A 7,659-nucleotide genomic window follows, 5' to 3' on the forward strand; every position below is an offset into this window, starting at 1 on the left:
TGTAGTGATATCCTCATTCTCATGATCCAACATTACTATTATTCTAATAGGAATTAACATCACCATCACTGCCCTATACTCACTTTATATACTAATCACCACACAGCGTGGTAAATATTCCCACCATATCAAAAATATCAAACCGTCATTCACACGAGAAAATGCCCTAATAACCTTGCATCTACTGCCTCTACTCCTCCTATCCCTTAACCCTAAAATTATTCTCGGTCCCATCTACTGTAAGCATAGTTTAACAAAAACATTAGATTGTGAATCTAATAATAAAAGCTCAAACCTTTTTGCTTACCGAAAAAGTACTGCAAGAACTGCTAACTCATGCTCCCATGTATAAGAACATGGCTTTTTCAACTTTTATAGGATAGAAGTAATCCATTGGTCTTAGGAACCAAAAAATTGGTGCAACTCCAAATAAAAGTAATAAATATATTTACTTCATGCATAATCACAGCTCTAGTCATTCTTACTTTGCCCATCATTATAACCTCTACTAAACTCTACAAAAATAAGCTATACCCATACTATGTAAAAACCGCTACTTCTTACGCATTCATAATTAGCATAATTCCCACAATAATATTCATCTACTCAGGACAGGAAACAATTGTTTCAAACTGACATTGAATAACAATCCAGACCATAAAACTATCCATGAGTTTTAAATTAGACTACTTCTCAATAATCTTTGTGCCCGTAGCCCTTTTTGTCACGTGGTCTATTATAGAGTTTTCTATATGATATATACACTCCGATCCTTATATTAACCGATTTTTCAAGTATCTTCTCTTATTTCTTATTACTATAATAGTCTTAGTCACCGCAAACAACATATTCCAACTATTCATTGGCTGAGAAGGAGTTGGCATTATATCATTTTTACTTATTGGATGATGATACGGCCGAACCGATGCAAATACAGCTGCCCTACAAGCTATCCTCTATAACCGTATTGGAGATGTAGGCTTCATTATAACCATAGCATGGTTTCTATTGAACTTAAACACATGAGACCTTCAACAAATCTTTATTACAACAAACGATAATTTTAATTTGCCGCTACTTGGCTTACTATTAGCAGCTACCGGTAAATCTGCTCAATTCGGCTTACATCCCTGACTCCCCTCAGCCATAGAAGGCCCCACTCCTGTATCAGCCCTACTTCACTCAAGCACAATAGTTGTAGCAGGAGTATTTCTTCTTATCCGCTTTCATCCACTAATAGAGCATAATCAAACTATTCAAACCCTCACTTTATGCTTAGGGGCTATTACTACACTATTTACTGCAATCTGCGCTCTTACACAGAACGATATCAAAAAAATTGTAGCGTTCTCTACCTCAAGCCAACTAGGCCTAATAATAGTAACAATTGGCATTAACCAGCCTTACCTAGCCTTCTTACACATCTGCACTCACGCATTTTTTAAAGCTATGTTATTCATATGTTCAGGGTCAATTATCCACAGCCTAAACGATGAACAAGACATTCGAAAGATAGGTGGCCTATTTAAAGTCCTTCCCTTCACCACAACTTCCCTGATTGTCGGAAGCCTCGCATTAACAGGCATACCTTTCCTTACAGGATTCTACTCCAAAGACCTGATCATCGAGTCCGCTAACACGTCGAATACCAACGCCTGAGCCCTCTTAATTACACTCGTTGCCACATCCCTAACCGCTGCCTACAGCACCCGAATTATATTCTTCGCTCTACTAGGCCAGCCCCGCTTCTCCCCTATAATCCTTATCAACGAGAATAATCCTCTCCTAATTAACTCTATTAAACGACTCCTTATCGGAAGTGTATTTGCAGGATACATTATCTCCCACAGCATCACACCCACCACCATCCCACAGATAACTATGCCTCATTATCTAAAAATGATAGCCCTTGCAGTAACTATCTTGGGTTTCATCCTGGCACTAGAACTAAACCTTACCATACAAGGACTCAAATTTAACTATCCATCTAATTACTTTAAATTTTCCACCCTCCTTGGCTATTATCCAACCATTATGCACCGCCTCACACCTAAAACAAGTTTAACCATCAGCCAGAAATCAGCATCTATACTTCTGGACTCCATCTGACTAGAAAACATCCTACCCAAATCAATCTCGTATTTCCAAATAAAATCTTCTACCCTTATTTCAAATCAAAAGGGTCTCATCAAGCTCTATTTCCTATCGTTCATACTAACTATAATTCTCAGCCTACTAATCCTTAATTACCACGGGTAACTTCCATGATAACCAACACACCAGTTAACAGCGACCAACCTGTAACAATCACCAACCAGGTTCCATAACTATATAAAGCCGCAATACCCATAGCCTCTTCACTAAAAAACCCAGAGTCCCCCGTATCATAAATTACCCAATCCCCTATTCCATTAAACTTTAATACTACCTCCACCTCATCATCCTTCAAAATATAGCAAGCAGTCAACAACTCAGACAATAGACCAGTAATAAAAGCCGCTAGAACAGCCTTATTTGAAACTCACACCTCAGGGTATTGCTCAGTAGCCATAGCAGTTGTATAACCAAATACTACTAATATACCCCCCAAATAAATTAAAAACACTATCAGCCCTAAAAAAGAACCCCCAAAATTCAGAACAATCGCACAACCAATCCCACCGCTAATAATTAGCACAAGCCCACCATAAATAGGAGATGGTTTAGTGGCAAAACCCACAAAACTCATCACAAAACGATACTTAAAATAAATACAATGTATGTTATCATTATTCCTACATGGAATTTAACCATGACTAATGACATGAAAAATCATCGTTGTATTTCAACTATAAGAACATTAATGACCAACATTCGAAAAACCCACCCACTAGCCAAAATTGTCAACAATTCATTCATTGACCTCCCAGCGCCATCTAACATCTCTGCTTGATGGAATTTCGGGTCCTTATTAGGAGTATGCTTGATTCTACAGATTCTAACAGGTTTATTTCTAGCTATACACTACACATCGGACACGGCCACAGCTTTTTCATCGGTCACCCACATCTGTCGAGACGTTAACTACGGCTGAATTATCCGCTATATACATGCAAATGGCGCTTCCATATTCTTCATCTGCCTATTCATACATGTGGGACGAGGCCTATACTATGGATCCTATGTATTCATAGAAACATGAAACATTGGAATTGTACTACTATTCGCAACCATAGCCACAGCATTCATAGGCTATGTACTGCCGTGAGGACAAATATCATTTTGAGGGGCAACTGTAATCACTAACCTTCTCTCCGCCATCCCCTATATCGGAACCAACTTAGTAGAGTGAATCTGAGGTGGCTTCTCAGTAGACAAAGCAACCTTAACACGATTCTTTGCATTTCATTTTATCTTTCCATTCATCATCGCAGCTCTAGCAATAGTACACCTCCTATTTCTACACGAAACCGGATCCAACAACCCCTCAGGAATCACATCAGACTCAGACAAAATTCCGTTTCACCCCTACTACACAATTAAAGATATCCTAGGAATCCTACTCCTGCTCCTAGTCTTAATATCACTAGTTTTATTTTCACCAGACCTATTAGGAGATCCAGACAACTACACCCCTGCAAACCCCCTAAACACCCCTCCACATATCAAACCTGAATGATACTTCCTATTCGCCTATGCCATCCTACGATCTATCCCTAATAAATTAGGAGGTGTACTCGCCCTAGTATTCTCCATCCTAATTTTAGCATTCATTCCATTCCTCCACACATCTAAGCAACGCAGTATAATATTCCGACCCCTCAGCCAATGCCTATTCTGACTTTTAGTCGCCGATCTTCTCACTTTAACTTGGATTGGAGGACAGCCAGTTGAACACCCTTTCATCATTATCGGACAGGTCGCCTCAATTCTATATTTCACCATCCTATTGATTCTAATGCCAACAATTAGCGTTATCGAAAATAATCTTCTAAAATGAAGAGTCTTTGTAGTATAATCATTACCTTGGTCTTGTAAACCAAAAATGGAGAGTAGTCGCCCTCCCTAAGACTCAAGGAAGAAGCTCTTGCTCCACCATCAGCACCCAAAGCTGAAATTCTTCTTAAACTATTCCCTGACACCCCCTACATTCATATATTGGACCACCTCTACTGTGCTATGTCAGTATCTCCAAAAAATCCTTCTTTCCCTCCCCTATGTACGTCGTGCATTAATGGCTTGCCCCATGCATATAAGCATGTACATGATATTATATCTTTACATAGGACATGTCTAGTCCAATTCCACAACCCATTGATCCTCAACAGTAACTAGATGCATATCACTTAGTCCAATAAGGGCTTAATCACCATGCCTCGAGAAACCATCAATCCTTGCCTGTAATGTCACTCTTCTCGCTCCGGGCCCATGCTAATGTGGGGGTTACTATCATGAAACTATACCTGGCATCTGTTCTTACCTCAGGGCCATGACTCTATTTATTCCAATCCTACTAATTCTCGCAAATGGGACATCTCGATGGACTAGTGACTAATCAGCCCATGATCACACATAACTGTGGTGTCATGCATTTGGTATCTTTTATTTTTAGGGGGGGAATCTGCTATCACTCATCTATGACCGCAACGGCACTAACTCTAACTTATCTTCTGCTCTCAGGGAATATGCCCGTCGCGGCCCTAATGCAGTCAAATAACTTGTAGCTGGACTTATTCATTATCATTTATCAACTCACGCATAAAATCAAGGTGCTATTCAGTCAATGGTTTCAGGACATATAATTCTAGGACACACGTGTGTACACGTACGTACACGTGTGTACACGTACGTACACGTGTGTACACGTACGTACACGTGTGTACACGTACGTACACGTGTGTACACGTACGTACACGTGTGTACACGTACGTACACGTGTGTACACGTACGTACACGTGTGTACACGTACGTACACGTGTGTACACGTACGTACACGTGTGTACACGTACGTACACGTGTGTACACGTACGTACACGTACGTACACGTACGTACACGTGTGTACACGTACGTACACGTGTGTACACGTACGTACACGTGTGTACACGTACGTACACGCGCAAGACATTAAGTTAACTTATACAAACCCCCTTACCCCCCATAAACTCATGTCATCTATTATACACTTATTTATGTCCTGCCAAACCCCAAAAACAGGACTAAGTGCATACAATACTCACAAGCTTTATTTAAATTGTATACAAATGTATTGCTACTCTAGTTAACTTAACACAACAGTCTTACACGCATTCGATCTCGTGGTCTATCTATAGATAGCATCCCCTTTTTTTTTCCTCTCATATTTACTATGTATTTTATTTATTATACACACTACAATTTCAGTATAAGTTAATGTAGCTTAATTAATAAAGCAAGGCACTGAAAATGCCAAGATGAGTCGCACGACTCCATAAACACAAAGGTTTGGTCCTAGCCTTCCTATTAGTTCTTAGTAGACTTACACATGCAAGTCTCCACGCCCCAGTGAGAATGCCCTTAAAATCAGCAGTGATCTAAAGGAGCAGGTATCAAGCACACTCTTAAGTAGCTCATAACACCTTGCTAAGCCACACCCCCACGGGATACAGCAGTGATAAAAATTAAGCCATAAACGAAAGTTTGACTAAGCCATACTAAAAAGGGTTGGTAAATTTCGTGCCAGCCACCGCGGTCATACGATTAACCCAAACTAATAGGCCCACGGCGTAAAGCGTGTTTAAGATACCTTTGCACTAAAGTTAAAACTTAACTAAGCCGTAAAAAGCTACAGTTACCATAAAATAGACCACGAAAGTGACTTTATAATAATCTGACTACACGATAGCTAAGACCCAAACTGGGATTAGATACCCCACTATGCTTAGCCCTAAACATAGATAATTTTACAACAAAATAATTCGCCAGAGGACTACTAGCAATAGCTTAAAACTCAAAGGACTTGGCGGTGCTTTATATCCCTCTAGAGGAGCCTGTTCTATAATCGATAAACCCCGATAAACCTCACCACCCTTTGCTAATTCAGTCTATATACCGCCATCTTCAGCAAACCCTCAAAAGGTAGAATAGTAAGCACAATCATTTTACATAAAAAAGTTAGGTCAAGGTGTAACTTATGGGGTGGGAAGAAATGGGCTACATTTTCTACCCAAGAACATTCCACGAACGTTTTTATGAAATTAAAAACTGAAGGAGGATTTAGTAGTAAATTAAGAATAGAGAGCTTAATTGAATAGGGCCATGAAGCACGCACACACCGCCCGTCACCCTCCTCAAGTAATAAGACACAACCATAACCATATTAACTTAACTAAGACACAAGAGGAGACAAGTCGTAACAAGGTAAGCATACCGGAAGGTGTGCTTGGATTAATCAAAGTGTAGCTTAACTAAAGCGTCTGGCCTACACCCAGAAGATTTCATTACTTATGACCACTTTGAACAAAAGCTAGCCCAACTAACCCCAAACTTAAGTATCACAGACATATAAAGTAAAACATTTAGTTAAATAATAAAAGTATAGGAGATAGAAATTTTAATTGGAGCGATAGAGATAGTACCGTAAGGGAATGATGAAAGACATCTTAACAGTATTAAACAGCAAAGATTACCCCTTTTACCTTTTGCATAATGAACTAGCCAGAAACGACTTAACAAAGAGAACTTAAGCTAAGCTCCCCGAAACCAGACGAGCTACCCATAAACAATCTAAAAGGATCAACTCATCTATGTAGCAAAATAGTGAGAAGATTTGTGGGTAGAGGTGAAAAGCCTAACGAGCCTGGTGATAGCTGGTTGCCCACAAACAGAATTTTAGTTCAACTTTAAATTTACCTAAAAAAAACAAAATTTTAATGTAAATTTAAAATATAGTCTAAGAAGGTACAGCTTCTTAGAATCAGGATACAACCTTTATTAGAGAGTATATACTAACATCACCATAGTTGGCTTAAAAGCAGCCACCAATTGAGAAAGCGTTCCAGCTCAACAAACAATATAACTTAATCCCAATCATATTACATCAACTCCTAATTATACCTCCTGGGCCATTCTATTTAAATATAGAAGCAACAATGCTAGTATGAGTAACAAGAACTATTTTCTCCCCGCATAAGCTTATATCAGAAACGGATAGACCACTGATAGTTAACAATCTGATAATATCAACCCAAAAATGAAATACTTATCTACCCTATTGTTAACCCAACACAGGCATGCATTTAAGGAAAGATTAAAAGGAGTAAAAGGAACTCGGCAAACACAAACCCCGCCTGTTTACCAAAAACATCACCTCCAGCATTTCTAGTATTGGAGGCACTGCCTGCCCAGTGACACTTGTTTAACGGCCGCGGTATCCTGACCGTGCAAAGGTAGCATAATCATTTGTTCTCTAAATAAGGACTTGTATGAATGGCCACACGAGGGTTTAACTGTCTCTTATTCCCAATCAGTGAAATTGACCTTCCCGTGAAGAGGCGGGAATGCCACAATAAGACGAGAAGACCCTATGGAGCTTTAATTAACTAACCCAAACTTATGGATACTAAATACCTACAAGGCATAACATTACACCATTATTGTGGGGTTAGCAATTTAGGTTGGGGTGACCTCGGAATATAAAAAAA

The 7,659-nt window shown here is 39.4% G+C and overlaps 1 pseudogene; it reads left to right on the forward strand.

The window, feature by feature from the left end:
• The first annotated feature begins 5,454 nt into the window (after positions 1 to 5,454).
• LOC144309910 (18S ribosomal RNA) lies at positions 5,455 to 6,409 on the forward strand (annotated as a pseudogene).
• Positions 6,410 to 7,659: the final 1,250 nt, after the last annotated feature.

This window comes from Canis aureus, unplaced genomic scaffold (assembly GCF_053574225.1).
Source record: "Canis aureus isolate CA01 unplaced genomic scaffold, VMU_Caureus_v.1.0 ptg000246l_RagTag, whole genome shotgun sequence".
NCBI lineage: Eukaryota > Metazoa > Chordata > Mammalia > Carnivora > Canidae > Canis > Canis aureus.